Below are 15,566 nucleotides of genomic sequence, written 5' to 3' on the forward strand. Positions count from 1 at the left end.
TTGTGCTATTTCATCTATTTCTATATTGGAGTTTAGGGCCTCAACTTCTTCTTTTTCAATTCTTGGTAATTTATTCTGTTGTAAATACTCTTCCATTTTATTAACATCTAATTGTTCTTGTTTGTACAAATCTTTATAAAAGTTTAAGAATTTTATTTTTATTTTTACTGGGTCGGTTATTTCCTCCCCTTGGTCCAAAATTTTATTTATAATTTTATTTATTTATTTATTTATTTGCTTTTCCTTTATCATCCATGCTAACAACTTACCGGGCTTATTGGCGGACTCAAAATACTTTTGTTTTGCCCATTTAATTTTATTTTCTACTTCCTTATTTAATATACTAGAGATATGGGATTGCAATATCTTTATTTTTTGTACTATTTCAAGACTTTTTGGATTTTTGATCAACTCTTTTTCATTAATTCTTATCTGTTTAGTTAGCTCTTGGATATTATTGTCTTTTATCTTCTTCAGCCTAGCCATTTGTTGTATTCCAAGACCCCTCATGTACACTTTACTTGCATCCCAAACTATATTTATATCTGTATTTTGTTTCCCATTTATCTCGAAAAATTTCGCTAACTTGATAAATGGTAAATGGCGTTTCTGTGCGCTGCTCTGGTTTGCCAGAAGCGGCTTAGTCATGCTGGCCACATGACCAGGAAGCTGTACGCTGGCTCCTTCGGCCAATAAAGTGAGATGAGCGCCGCAACCCCAGAGTCGGCCATGACTGGACCTAATGGTCAGGGGTCCCTTTACCTTTTACCTTTTAACCGATATATATTTCTTAACAGATATGGTTAAAAATGTTCAGCAGAATTCACAATTATTCTTCACTAGTCTATTTTATGTCTTTTTAACTTGCAAATGGTGTCCTGCACAATACTTTCCACCAGGTATTGTGGTGCTGTTGTTGTTTTAAAAAAACAATTTTTATGGAGGCATCATGGTGGCTGCAACGGCACAAAACAGCTCCTGAAGCCAGCCAGAGTAAACGGCTCTGTCTGGCTGACTTCTGGGCTCCCAGGACTGCTGCCGCCAGCACCGCCAGCAGAGAGGAATCGGGGGTGCCTGGTCCGTCTATCAGAGGAGCCAAAACACCACCCCCCCATGACCTTGATTTTGGCACCTGGCCACCCACCCAACAGCTCAGAGGATCTCTCCCAGTCCCACCAGGAGATGCTGGGGACTGAACCTGATGCCTTCTGCATGCTAAGCAGTTGTTCTACCACTCAGCTATGGCCCTAGCTCACAATATTGCTGTCAGGATAAAATGGAGAAGCTGGAAGCTGAAGTGTGTATGCTCTGTGGAGGAAAGGTGGGATAAAAGTGTAAGAAGGAATAAAGTATGTAAACTAGCCTAGAAGTGAATCAACTACAGTATATTTTTAACTTACTCTCCGAATAATTTGTATATAAATTATAAAAGTGGTATATAAATTTTGTTAAATAAAAAAATGGGAAATGTTCAGACTTTCAAACAGTGTGTTATGCCTGAGCCTTCATTGCTGAAACTCCCAACAGCATTTTCGTGCTCACAAACACCTGATGAAGGAACCATTGTGACACAACCCATTCAAGCAGAGTTAAAAGGGGCAACAGGCTGTCAACAGTGGCAGTAGTTGGGAGCTCCCAGCTATTAAAAAGCCACAGGAAGTCTTTTCGTACTGCCTGAGGAATTAATCCCTTATTTAACGTTCAGAATTGCTGGATCGATTGAACAGGACTAGAGCTAACATTTGCTTGGATTTGGCGCCATCGATAGGGAACTGCCTGCTGTGTCCTCGGCTTTGAAGTCATCCTGGTCTTTGGGCCTCCAGCACCGTCTTCAGCATGTCCAATCCACCGAAGAGGCGTATGATAATGGTGTTCCACTGGATTAGGAAGAAGCCCCAGACAGAGAAGCCGTGCTCTAGCACCTCGGCCAGACCTTCTGCCTCTGTGCCGGCTTGCAACACTCCTCACATTTCGCCCTACTTCACGAGGAGCAAGGCACAACCCGCTCCGCTCAGGAGGTCCAGCAGGCGCAAGGTACCGCGATTGCCGAATCTCACCGACCCCAAGTTTTTAAGATCGGTCATTGGCAGCGTTGGCCGGAAGAGAGCCCGCAGGCGTGGCAAGCCAAAGAAGACTCCGAGACTTCTGGTTTAACCACGGACATTGTAGAAGCGCGGAAAAACGTCTCTGAGGCTTTCCAAGTGGCGCAGGGGCTCTGGGGGTGGCGCAAGGGCACTGTGCACCTCCAAACCTCAAGGGGATCATCTTTGGGGGACAGGGGCACCCAGCGACGCCACAGCTGCTCCCGTTTTCTCGGGGTTTTTTTTAAAGGCCTGAGAGCGGGACGGAGTGGCAGGCGTGAAAGGGAAAGCACCCCCACCCCCACGCTGTGCTGTCTCTAGAAATGTATAGAAATGAAGAGAAGATGTATATTAAGATGTATATTAAGAAAACCGCAACTGGGAAGGAAGGAAGTCGAGGCGTGATTTTACACAATGTAAATAAGATGATATTAAAAATGATTGTAAAGACTGTTTTATTTTGTTTGTGGGAAAATTCAATAAAAAGTATTATAAAAACACGAGACTAGGGAGAAGAGTCGGTGAAAGAAGACTGGAAGAAATTTAAAGACTATTTACAGAAACATTGTAAAATTAATGAATGTTAGAAGGATGTTGGATAGAAACTAAGCAGTTTCCAGCTGTAATGCTTTAAGAGATATGAAAAAAAAAAAAGGTTTCACAAATGGGTAAAAGTTTAATGGTAAGGATTTGCTAACTAACAAATCGAACTGGAATACAAAGAAGGGAGGTATGAGGAGGTCCGAGGAAATAAGTGTATGGAAGTTATGTTATTGAAAATTAATGTGTGTTTTTAACTGTTTCTTTATTTTGTATGTCTATTTTTCTTTTTTTCTGTTATATCTTAAAAACTTTCAATAAATCTTTTTAAAAAAACAAACAAAACAAAACAAAAGAAGACTCCAGCAGGAACAGGGAAAGGGGTGAGGGCTAGGCTAGAGTAAAGAAGGCTCCAAAGCTATTTGCGGGGTGGGATTGCTTTGGAAGATGCCTTCTCACAATCTCTACCCTTGAACGACGTAAGGACATAAGAAGTGCTTGCTGGATGAGGCCACATTGGCCTGTCTAGTCCAGCATCCTGTTCTCACAATGCCTAACCAGAGGCCTGTGGAAACAAGAGCATTCTGTATTCCTATACTTTCCATCAACTACTATTCACAAACGTTACTGCCACTGACTGTGGAGGTAGAGCATAGCCATTGTGCCTAGTGGCCATTGATAGCCTTCTCCTGCATAAAACCATCCAAGTTCAAATATATAAAAGGATGTCACATAGAGGAGGGAGAAAGGTTTTCTGCTGCTCCAGAGAAGCGGACACGGAGCAATGGATCCAAACTACAAGAAAGAAGATTCCACCTAAACATTAGGAAGAACTTCCTGACAGTAAGAGCTGTTCGACAGTGGAATTTGCTGCCAAGGAGTGTGGTGGAGTCTCCTACTTTGGAGGTCTTTAAGCAGAGGCTTGACAACCATATGTCAGGAGTGCTCTGATGGTGTTTCCTGCTTAGCAGGGGGTTGGACTCGATGGCCCTTGTGGTCTCTTCCAACTCTATGATTCTATGATTCTATGATTCTAAGTTGGTGGCCATCACAGCTTTCTGTGGGATTGAGCTTTCAGAGGGGTAGCTGAGCATGCCTGCTGCAGCAAAAACAGGAATTAGAAAGCACATTTCTCCCAAAGAAGTACTGGGAACTACAGTTTGTAAAGGGTCTGTAAAGTTTGCAGACCTGGCCACGCTTCGCAAGAGAGGTGTGTTGGTTCAAGGTGGCCACGCTGCCTGCAACTTGCACTCCTTCCTGACATGTCTTCCCCAAACCCCTTCTTCCAGAGGCTGTGCTGAAGATTTCCATCACGTGGAACACAAACTCGTGGAACTACCTGGAGGCTCAGGCAGTGGTGGAAACCCTCCTCAAGCATGAGACGGCAGAGAGCCTCTGCAATACGAAGGGATCAAAGCAGCTGTGGAGTCTCTCCTACCATACATGGCACTTCCAGAGGCTGGGCCGGTTACTGCAGGCCTCCATGTTCCTCGATTTCATGTGGTAAAACATGAAGCTGCCTGACGCCGCCAAGTGGGACGAGGAGATGGACACCTGATGAGCTTCGGGTGCCAGCGGCATGCGGGGCAGAAGAGCTGGACACTCCTGCCAAGTTGGCACTGCTCTCACCTGTGGAATATGTTGAATTGGTTTGTTAAAAAACTCCCACAAATGCACGTTTTTCATTTTGTAAAAATCTCCCGAGAGTGTCTTCCTACATAAATCCCTTCCCCATCTCTGTTAAAAATGAAATAAAATTATTTAGCATTTAAAAAAAACAATTTTTATTAATTATTCAGTTTATACATCTCAAAATAAACATTTTACATAATATGATGTAACAATTGACTTCCCTCCTTCCCCTTTCATAGTTCATTCTACTTATTAACATTCCTGCATATTTTACTATAGCAAATCTAATCATTTCTCCATTTGACATCCTTCAGATATTTACCATACTGTTGAATTTATCTACACACTACCAGCATTTTCAATTGTACAGAATTGTTTTCTAAATATTCAGTAAAATTTTTCCACTCCTCTTTGAATAAAGATTCTTCTTGCCCTCTTATTCTATGTTAAACCTGCTGCTTCTGCAAATTCTATCATCTTAAGTTGCCAGTCTTCCTTACTAGGGATCTCGCTCATTTTCCATCTTTGGGCTAGTGTGGAGGTGGGTGTATATGCATGCACTTTGTTTGATTAAAAAACCTCTCATCACTGCCTTACTGGCATCCCAAACCATATTTAGATCTGTTCCTTTATTAAGGTTGAGGTTGAAAAATTCTTGTAGGGAACATATTCCCTTATTAACAATTTCTATATGATGTAGTATCGCATCATTTAGCCTGCCATGGTCATAAGAATACCATTGTGATCTGATAACGTCCTTGGTTATATCTCAACCTTTTTTACTCTAGTTGTCAGGTCTTTCAAAGCCCATAACAAGTCTTTTCTACTTGAAGAATTGTTGCCTTTGAGGAAAAAAAGTGGATTCCCGGACCAGTGGGTGTCTGAGACACCAAAGATCAGTTAGATCCATGTTGGCCACCATGTTGAAGAAAGCATTAGGTAGTTTCCCTTCTTTAGAGTCTGATTTTTTTATAGATCAGTCTAAATCTAGGGACACCACACCATTAAAGTCACCCATCATTATTAATTTGCCATCAAATATCAAACAGTTTCTCTTCTATAGTTTTGAAGAATTAAGCTTTCTGCTTGTTAGGAGAATATACCATATTTTTCGCTCTATAAGACGCACCAGACCATAAGACGCACCTAGTTTTTGGAGGAGGAAAACAAGGGAAAAAATATTCTGAATCCCAGAAGCCAGAACAGCAAGAGGGATCGCTGCGCAGTGAAAGCAGCGATCCCTCTTGCTGTTCTGGCTTCTGGGATAGCTGCGCAGCCTGCATTCGCTCTCATAAGACGCACACACATTTCCCCTTTTTAGGAGGGAAAAAGTGAGTAGAGCAATAAATACGGTAATAGCCATGGTGGGCTCTGGTTGGAATTGGGATTCCTTCCTTTGGTTGGAATCCATCTGTCTTGGGAAACTAGAAGAGTGCACTTTTGGGGATGAAATCAAACTTTGAGATTTACAGCGTCGGCTGTGTCTCTAGAGACTGATATCACCCATCTCCCTTCTGCGCTATCTGAGTATAAGACAAGCCCCAATTTTGAACACTGTTTTCCAGTTAAAAAGCTAGTCTTCTACATGGAAAAGTATGGTATGTCTCTCCACACACACACACCCCATTCCCTTGACCCTCACAACTGTAGGCCAGACCAAGAAACAAAGCAAGTGGCGTCTAATTGCTCATCTAATTCCAGCACTCCAGCTCATTAACCCCTCATTGGCTGAATCTTCAGCAGGCAGCGCATTTCCATTAAACCAGCGCTTTTCAAACTGTGTGTCACAACACATTCGTGTGTCAGCCGCGGTGTGTAGGTATGCTGTACAAATGCTCCCCGCGCTCCTCTTGGGCTAGAAATTGAGGAGTCTCAGGCAATCTAAACTTCACTGAATTGCAGGTCCTGGCGCATGCACAATATGGTCAAAACACCTGTGATCCATTTAACCTGTTGGCTTATTCTCATGGGGCATCAGTGCTATTGTTATTTTTTAACACGCCCTTGCATGCCAGGGCTCTGTGACCCCCTCACCCCCAATAGAGGGGAACAACCAGGCAGGACAAGGAGTGTAAGTGAAGAGTGGGCCAAATAGGCCACACAATATTGATTACAGAAGTGAAGGTTTTGCCTTAGGTCGTTGGGCATAACATTTGAATTCCAGTCCGACTGCTGGATGTGTATTCTTGGCTAAACCCAATGGGGGGGGGTCCTATGACCCACATCAAATAGAGGTATCCCCTCCTCCCAAAGCGTCCCTGTTTTAGGTGTGCTATGGCTCTAGGCCCCGCCTGGGCTCCCAAAGAAGCTCACAGATCCCTTGAATGGGATCCCCTTAACCAAGGAGGGGCAGGCGGAGGGTACAAGCTGCCCTCCATTTAAGGCTGACCCAATGCCCAACCGCCTTACCAGTTTGCCAAGCAGAAAAACTCCTGGCGGGCCCCGACAACGTCCACGGCCAGGCCATGAACCAGCCAGGAGCCCATCGTGGAAGAAGGGAGAGGCCTGCGCAGGAGCCCGCCTTGCACAGGGGCTGCAGCCCACTCCGGGATTGGGACGGGGTGGGGAGCGGGGCCAGGTCACAGCGGCGCCTGCGCAGTGAGGGGGGCGAGCGGCTTCCCTGATGAGCTCCAGGGAACTTTAAGGGGTCTTGTGGGGCCAGGCCAGCTCCAGGATCTGACATCCTCTCAGGCAGTGGAGCCATCAGGGCAGGAATCTGGGGCAAATGTCCCTGGGCCCCACTTGGCACAATGACCAGAACCACCCCCCCCCAAGTTAACTAGGCTGGCGTACCACATTTTAGATTTAATTCTGAAAACTGAAAATTTTCACACTGAAAACAGTGTGTTATGCCTGAGCCTTCATTGCTGAAACTCCCAACAGCATTTTTGTGCTCACAAACACCTGATGAAGGAACCATTGTGACATAACCCATTCAAGCAGATATAAGGGGCAACAGGCTGTCAACAGTGGCAGTAGTTGGGAGCTCCCTGCTATTAAAAAGCCACAGGAAGTCTTTGCATACTGCCTGAGGAATTAATCCCTTATTTAACGTTCAGAATTGCTGGATCGATTGAACAGGACTGGAGCTAACATTTGCTTGGGTTTGGCACCATTGATAGGGAACTGCCTGCTGTGTCCTCGGCTTTGAAGTCACCCTGGTCCTTGGGCCTCCAGCACCACCTTCAGCATGTCCAGCCCATCGAAGAGGCGTATGATAATGGTGTTCCACTGGATTAGGAAGACGCCCCTGACACAGAAGCCGTGCTCTAGCACCTCGGCCAGACCTTCTGCCTCTGCACCGGCTTGCAACACTCCTCACATTTCGCCCTACTTCACGAGGAGCAAGGCACAACCCGCTCCGCTCAGGAGGTCCAGCAGGCGCAAGGTACCGCGATTGCCGAATCTCACTGACCCCAAGTTTTTAAGATCGGTCATTGGCAGTGTTGGCCGGAAGAGAGCCCGCAGGCGTGGCAAGCCAAAGAAGACTCCAGTGGGAACAGGAAAAGTGGAAGCGGCCTACTGGAGTCGCCATTGACATACACTCTCAGCCAGAGCCAGTTTGCCAAGCAGAAAAACTCCTGGCCGGCAAGGACAACGTCCACGGCCAGGCCAAGAACCAGCCAGCAGCCCATCTTGGAGGAAGGGAGATCGCCCTCCGGGGAGCGGGGCCAGGTGACAGCGGCGCCTGCGCAGTGAGGGGGCCCCGGGGGCTTCCCTGACGAGCTCGAGGGAGCTTACAGAGAAGAACAAGCTCAAAACACAAGAAGAAAACAATTCTTAAAATAATAAGAATTGAATATGGGTAGACTTTATAGGCTGCAAACCGCCCCGAGGCCTCCAGAAGAAGAGCTGTATATAATAAATAGTAATAACTTACATAAATAATTACAATAAAAACATAACGACTCTAGCAAAAAGTACGTTCCCTGTTTTGTTTTATATTTTTATCTGCCGCCCTTTTCCTTGACAGGAACTCAGCGCCCCAGCGCCTCCGGGGGAAGCGGTCCGGCGGCACAAAGATTCCTCCACCTTCCGGCCGGGCTCCCGGGGCCTCCCGACGTTACCTTTCCATGTCGCCCAATGCGGGCGCCGGATGCGGAGGGGCGGGGCAAGCAGGCCCCGCCCCATAGCGGCCTTCTGTTGCTAGGACCGCGGAGTCGGGTAGCAACGGCGAGTAGAGGCTGAAATCAAACTGTTTGAGATTTACAGCGTTGGCTGTGTCTCTAGAGACTGCTATGGAAGAGACCCCTGGGGCAGATGAAAGCTGAAAATGCACCATGGTTTTCTCTCTCTCCAGGCCTCCCAGCAGTCATTCTTCCTCTAGTCACTGCTGTGGATACATGACCTGACTATCTGTCTACAAGGGATTTCCACATGGCAGGGTTTATGTTGCAGACATCGTTGTAAGAGAGTTGGTCTGCCAGCGGGTCTGGTGCCTGAAGCCAGCTCCCCAAAGAGCAGATCCTTGGGGATCCTGCCGTCTTCCATGTTGTGGACATGATCAAGCCCGTGTAGATGTGTGAACATGCTGGGAATGTGGGCTTGTGAGAGCACATATTGGATATTCTGTCCTACCATGTGATGCCCCCAAAGTTGCTGATGCAGCACATGTGGAAGTCATGGAGGCGTTGCTCCTGGGGGTGTAAGTTGCCCACGACTCCCAAACTACGATTGTTACAAGGCATGTCCTCCTGAAATGCATGCATATTAAGAGCAAACAGAGTATGCCTTTTTCATTGCAGCCCTTATGGAAATGTATGCAGATTTAAAACTTCTAACCATTCAATGAAGATTTGAGTGACAGCCCTCCTTTTGTTTTCTGTACTCTGCTCATTAAGATGATGTTCCATTTTGAAGCTCTCTACATCTATGGTACAATTTTCTCACATAGAAGCAGGTCAGAGGATGACAAGAAAGGGAAGGTGGAAGAAGACAAGTTACAAAGCCGAAGCATCCAGTAGCAGAGAACAGTAGCTGAGAGTTATGTAGAAACGGGGGGGAAATCCTACCCATTCTTTCTTTTATTCTATTGACCGTATTTTTCCGTGTATGAGATGTCCCCATGTATAAGACACCCCCTATTTTGGGGGACTCCTATTTCAGACAATGGGGGGAGATGGTCCAGAGCTGTTGAGCGTTTTGGGAGGAGGGAATGCCCCAAATCACCCACCATAATGATAAACGCTGCCTATCGCACGCGTCACAAAAGCAGCAAACCGACGGCCCGATCGCCACCACTAGCCGGCAAGCGCACGCACAATAGACGCAGCGGAAGCCAATCAACAGCAGCCCTTGATGCATCCAAAAATCAACAATCCAATTGCTGCTGCAGCAGCCAATCCGACCAGCCATTGCCACAGCCACCAAACACCCACCCCATCGTGTAAATGTTTTATAGTCTAGATTTAATAAAGATATTGGCCTGTAGTTTTTTATAAATCTCAGATCTGTGCCTTGCTTTGGGATAAGAGTTATTAATGCTTCTGGCCACGAATTGGGTATTTCTCCTTTATCTAGAATTTCATTCATGACTGATTGTAATTTGGGTGTTATTATTTCCTCTAGTTTTTTATAGGATGTTACTGAGATTCCGTCTGGTCCCGGCGATTTCCCATCCTTCATATTTTTAATCACTTTTTTAATCTCTTCAAGTTCAGTATTGGAATTTCAATTTGCATATTCTTCTTCTATGTCTGGTAGTCTATTTTCTAATAGGTCTTTTCTCTTCTCCCTCACCAAGTAATGCATTGCGCAAAGTACCCTTGTCATGTCTCTGACTTTGACAAGGAAACACTGAAATTAAAGAAATACCCCCAAAGAAACAGGTAAGTACGGCAGTATTGCAAAGTCAGTATTATTTCCTTGAGATGGCCAGAAGACAATGCTGATGGACAAGTGCTGTTAATTATTCAGGGGTTGAAGCATGTTGTTGCAACACATTCGGGTGGGGTGGGGGACTGATGAACGGACAGAGCATCAGGAAGTGGTACAAACGGTGAGCAAAATTTGAAGACTTCTTGGCTGGGCAAAGAGAGCAAGTTAGCCACAGTGGGATCTGTTCACGAAATAGGTCTATCTGGGAAGGGTAAAATGCTGACTTGGCTCCCCCAACGCTCTGCCTTTAAGGGTTCTTGTGGGGCCAGGCCAGCTCCAGGATCTGACAGTCCTCTCAGGCAGTGGAGCCATCAGGGCAGGAATCTGGGGCAAGTGTCCATGGGCCCCACTTGGCACAATGACCAGAACACCCCCCCCAAGTTAAATAGGCTGGCATACCACATTTTAAATTTCATTCTGAAAAATTAGCTACGCCAGCTCTGTAATACTAGAGCAAAGATTATAATGCATATTGTTGTTGTAATTTTATAAATATTATAAAACACATTCCTGCAAGCCATGTAGTCTGGAATAAACTCAGTCACCTCTCCCATCATTAATTGTAGTCATAGGAGTTCCTACATGCAAATGGAGTTCATTAATAATAACTAATAACGACTTGGAAAAGAAGCTCCTGAAGCTTCGGAAAGACCAGAAAGGTTAGTTGGTATGCTGCAGGGACAACCTCTAAAGGTGTGTGCGTGTACTGAACTTAATTACCCAGCAGGTGCCCTTTCGCAAAGTCTTTTTTTGTTCTTTTGAACAACAGCCATGGGAAAGTTGCGAGTTTAAGAAGAAAGACGGGTGAGAGGAGAGGATGCTTGACCCTGCGCCCTCCTGGCATTTTTCTGATTCAAAACCTCCCACCAACTCCGCAGGCTGCTTTTCTACTGGGGTGGGGAGGGGTGTTGGATCTGCTCCCCGGCCTTGAAGAAAGGCGCAGGTCAGATGTGTGCCCAGACCTGGCCACGCTTCGCAAGAGAGGTGTGTTGGTTCAAGGTGGCCACGCTGCCTGCATCTTGCACTCCTTCCTGACGTGTCTTCCCCAAACCCCTTCTTCCAGAGGATGTGCTGAAGATGTCCATCACGTGGAACACAAACTCGTGGAACTACCTCGAGGCTCAGGCAGTGGTGGAAACCCTCCTCAAGCATGAGACGCCAGAGAGCCTCTTGCAATACGAAGGGATCAAAGCAGCTGTGGAGTCTCTCCTACCGTACACGGCACTTCCAGAGGCTGGGCCGGTTACTGCAGGCCTCCATGTTCCTCGATTTCATGTGGCAAAACATGAAGCTGCCTGACGCCGCCAAGTGGGACGAGGAGATGGACACCTGAAGAGCTTCGGGTGCCAGCGGCATGCAGGGCAGAAGAAGTGGACACTCCTGCCAAGTTGGCACTGCTCTCACCTGTGGAATATGTTGAATTGGTTTGTTAAAAAAACTCCCACAAATGCACGTTTTTCATTTTGTAAAGGTATAAATCTCCCGAGAGTGTCTTCCTACATAAATCCCTTCCCCATCCCTGTTAAAAATGAAATAAAGTTATTTAGCATTTTTTTTAAAGAGCAACAATTTTTATTAATTATTCAGTTTATACATCTCAAAATAAACATTTTACATAATATGATGTAACAATTGACTTCCCTCCTTCCCCTTTCATGGTTCATTCTACTTATCAACATTCCTGCATATTTTACTATAGCAAATCTAATCATTTCTCCATTTGACATCCTTCAAATATTTACCGTACTGTTGAATTTATCTAAACACTACCAGCGTTTTCAATTGTACACAATTGTTTTCTAAAAATTTTCGACTCCTCTTTGAATAAAGATTCTTCTTGACCTCTTATTCTATGTTAAACCTGCTGCTTCTGCAAATTCTCTCATCTTAAGTTGCCAGTCTTCCTTACTAGGGATCTCGCTCATTTTCCATCTTTGGGCTAGTGTGGAGGTGGGTGTATATGCATGCACTTTGTTTGATTAAAAAGCCTCTCATCACTGCCTTACTGGCATCCCAAACCATATTTAGATCTGCTGCTTTATTAAGGTTGAGGTGGAAAAATTCTTGGAGGGAACATATTCCCTTATTAACAATTTCTATATGATGTATTATCGCATCATTTAGCCTGCCATGGTCATAAGAATACCATTGTGATCTGATAACGTCCTTGGTTATATCTCAACCTTTTTTACTCTAGTTGTCAGGTCTTTCAAAGCCCATAACAAGTCTTTTCTACTTGAAGAATTGTTGCCTTTGAGGAAAAAAAGTGGATTCCCGGACCAGTGGGTGTCTGAGACACCAAAGATCAGTTAGATCCATGTTGGCCACCATGTTGAAGAAAGCATTAGGTAGTTTCCCTTCTTTAGAGTCTGATTTTTTTATAGATCAGTCTAAATCTAGGGACACCACACCATTAAAGTCACCCATCATTATTAATTTGCCATCAAATATCAAACAGTTTCTCTTCTATAGTTTTGAAGAATTAAGCTTTCTGCTTTTTAGGAGAATATACCACATTTTTCGCTCTATAAGACGCACCAGACCATAAGACGCACCTAGTTTTTGGAGGAGGAAAACAAGAAAAAAAATATTCTGAATCCCAGAAGCCAGAACAGCAAGAGGGATCGCTACGCAGGGAAAGCAGCGATCCCTCTTGCTGTTCTGGCTTCTGGGATAGCTGCGCAGTCTGCATTCACTCCATAAGACACACACACATTTCCCCTTACTTTTTAGGAGGGAAAAAGTGAGTAGAGCAAAAAAGACGGTAATAGCCATGGTGGGCTCTGGTTGGAATTGGGATTCCTTCCTTTGGTTGGAATCCATCTGTCTTGGGAAACTAGAAGAGTGCACTTTTGGGGATGAAATCAAACTTTGAGATTTACAGCATCGGCTGTGTCTCTAGAGACTGATATCACCCATCTCCCTTCTGCGCTATCTGAGTATAAGACAAGCCCCAATTTTGAACACTGTTTTCCAGTTAAAAAGCTAGTCTTCTACATGGAAAAGTATGGTATGTCTCTCTCCACACCCACACACCCCATTCCCTTGACCCTCACAACTGTAGGCCAGACCAAGAAACAAAGCAAGTGGCCACTAATTGCTCATCTAATTCCAGCACTCCAGCTCATTAACCCCTCATTTGCTGAATCTTCAGCAGGCAGCGCATTTCCACTAAACCAGCGCTTTTCAAACTGTGTGTCACAACACATTCATGTGTCAGCCGCGGTGTGTAGGTATGCTGTACAAATGCTCCCCGCGTTCCTCTTGGGGCTAGAAATTGAGGATTCTCAGGCAATCTAAATTTCACTGAATTGCAGGTCCTGGCGCATGCACAATATGGTCAAAACACGTGTGATCCATTTAACCTGTTGGCTAATTCTCATGGGGCAGCAGTGCTATTGTTATTTTTTAACACGCCCTTGCATGCCAGGGCTCTGTGACCCCCTCACCCCCAATAGAGGGGAACAACCAGGCAGGACAAGGAGTGTAAGTGAAGAGTGGGCCAAATAGGCCACAACTTTATTGATTACAGAAGTGAAGGTTTTGCCTTAGGTCGTTGGGCATAACATTTGAATTCCAGTCCGACTGCTGGATGTGTATTCTTGGGTAAACCCAACGGGGGGGTGGTGGTCCTATGACCCACATCAAATAGAGGTATCCCCTCCTCCTCCCAAAGCGTCCCTGTTTTAGGTGTGCTATGGCTCTAGGCCCCGCCTGGGCTCCCAAAGAAGCAACTGCTCACAGATCCCTTGAATGGGATCCCCTTAACCAAGGAGGGGCAGGCGGAGGCTACAACCTGCCCTCCATTTAAAGACTAAGGCTGACCCAATGCCCAACCGCCTTACCAGTTTGCCAAGCAGAAAAACTCCTGGCCGGCAAGGACAACGTCCACGGCCAGGCCATGAACCAGCCAGCAGCCCATCTTGGAAGAAGGGAGAGGCCTGCGCAGGAGCCCGCCTTGCACGGGGGCTGCAGCCCACTCCGGGATTGGGACGGGGTGGGGAGCGGGGCCAGGTCACAGCGGCGCCTGCGCAGTGAGGGGGCGAGCGGCTTCCCTGATGAGCTCCAGGGAACTTTAAGGGTACTTGTGGGGCCAGGCCAGCTCCAGGATCTGACGGTCCTCTCAGGCAGAGGAGCCATCAGGGCAGGAATCTGGGGCAAATGTCCCTGGGCCCCACTTGGCACAATGACCAGAAACACCCCCCCCCCCAAGTTAACTAGGCTGGCGGACCACATTTTAAATTTCATTCTGAAAACTCAGTAAGCTAAAGAATTTTCATTTTTAAAGGGGATGAGGAAGGGATGTATTTTTTAAAGGGGGTGAGGAAGGGATGTATGTAGGAAGACACTCTTGGGAAATTTCCCAATGCTCCAGATATTTTGGATGTGTTAGACTAGGACCTGCCAAAGCAGGGTACAAATCCCAACTCAGCCATGAAGTCCACTGGGTGACCTTGGGCCAGTTCCTCTCTTTCTCTCAGCCCAACACATGAAACCGGTCCATTCAGTTCCATATTGTCTACACCACCGGTCTTCAGCTGGTATGTTGGCACCCACTAACATGCTGCAGCCCGATCCAAGGTGGGTTGCAACCAGAGAGCTACCACCCTGCCAATATATGGGGAAAGATTAAGAAATGGGTCCCCAAATGCATGTATGATTAAAAGTAGGTCCTGGGTCCAGGAGATGCTGGGGACTGAACCTGATGCCTTCTGCATGCTAAGCAGTTGTTCTACCACTGAGCTATGGCCCTAGCTCACAATATTGCTGTCCGGATAAAATGGAGAAGGTGGAGGCTGAAGTGTGTATGCTCTGTGGAGGAAAGGTGGGATAGAAGTGTAAGGAGGAATAAAGTATGTAAACTAGCCCAGATGTGAATCAACTACAGTGTATTTTTAACTTACTCTCCGAATAATTTGTATGTAAATTATAAAAGTGGTATATAAATTTTGTTAAATAAAAAAATGGGAAATGTTCAGACTTTCAAACAGTGTATTATACCTGAGCCTTCATTGGTGAAACTCCCAACAGCATTTTCGTGCTCACAAACACCTGATGAAGGAACCATTGTGACATAACCCATTCAAGCAGAGTTAAAAGGGCAACAGGCTGTCAACAGTGGCAGTAGTTGGAAGCTCCCAGCTATTATAAAGCCACAGGAAGTCTTTTCGTACTGCCTGAGGAATTAATCCCTTATTTAACGTTCAGAATTGCTAGATCGATTGAACAGGACTAGAGCTAACATTTGCTTGGATTTGGCACCGTTGATAGGGAACTGCCTACTGCGTCCTTGGCTTTGAAGTCACCCTGGTCTTTGGGCCTCCAGCACCGTCTTCAGCATGTCCAACCCATCTAAGAGGCGTATGATAATGGTGTTCCACTGGATTAGGAAGACGCCCCAGACAGAGAAGCCGTGCTCTAGCACCATGGCCAGAC

The 15,566-nt window shown here is 45.8% G+C and overlaps 1 long non-coding RNA gene across 1 annotated transcript; it reads left to right on the top strand.

Annotated features, from left to right (window-relative positions):
• Positions 1 to 4,756: 4,756 nt before the first annotated feature.
• LOC310693557 lies at positions 4,757 to 14,401 on the top strand. The gene is made up of 3 exons (XR_014519234.1): positions 4,757 to 5,341; positions 5,590 to 6,520; positions 13,838 to 14,401. It is a non-coding gene; the product is annotated as an uncharacterized lncRNA (long non-coding RNA).
• The last annotated feature ends 1,165 nt before the right edge of the window (positions 14,402 to 15,566 follow it).

The sequence above is a fragment of the Podarcis liolepis genome, assembly GCF_965112155.1.
Source record: "Podarcis liolepis genome assembly, chromosome: 1".
In the NCBI taxonomy this organism is placed as follows: Eukaryota; Metazoa; Chordata; class Lepidosauria; order Squamata; family Lacertidae; genus Podarcis; species Podarcis liolepis.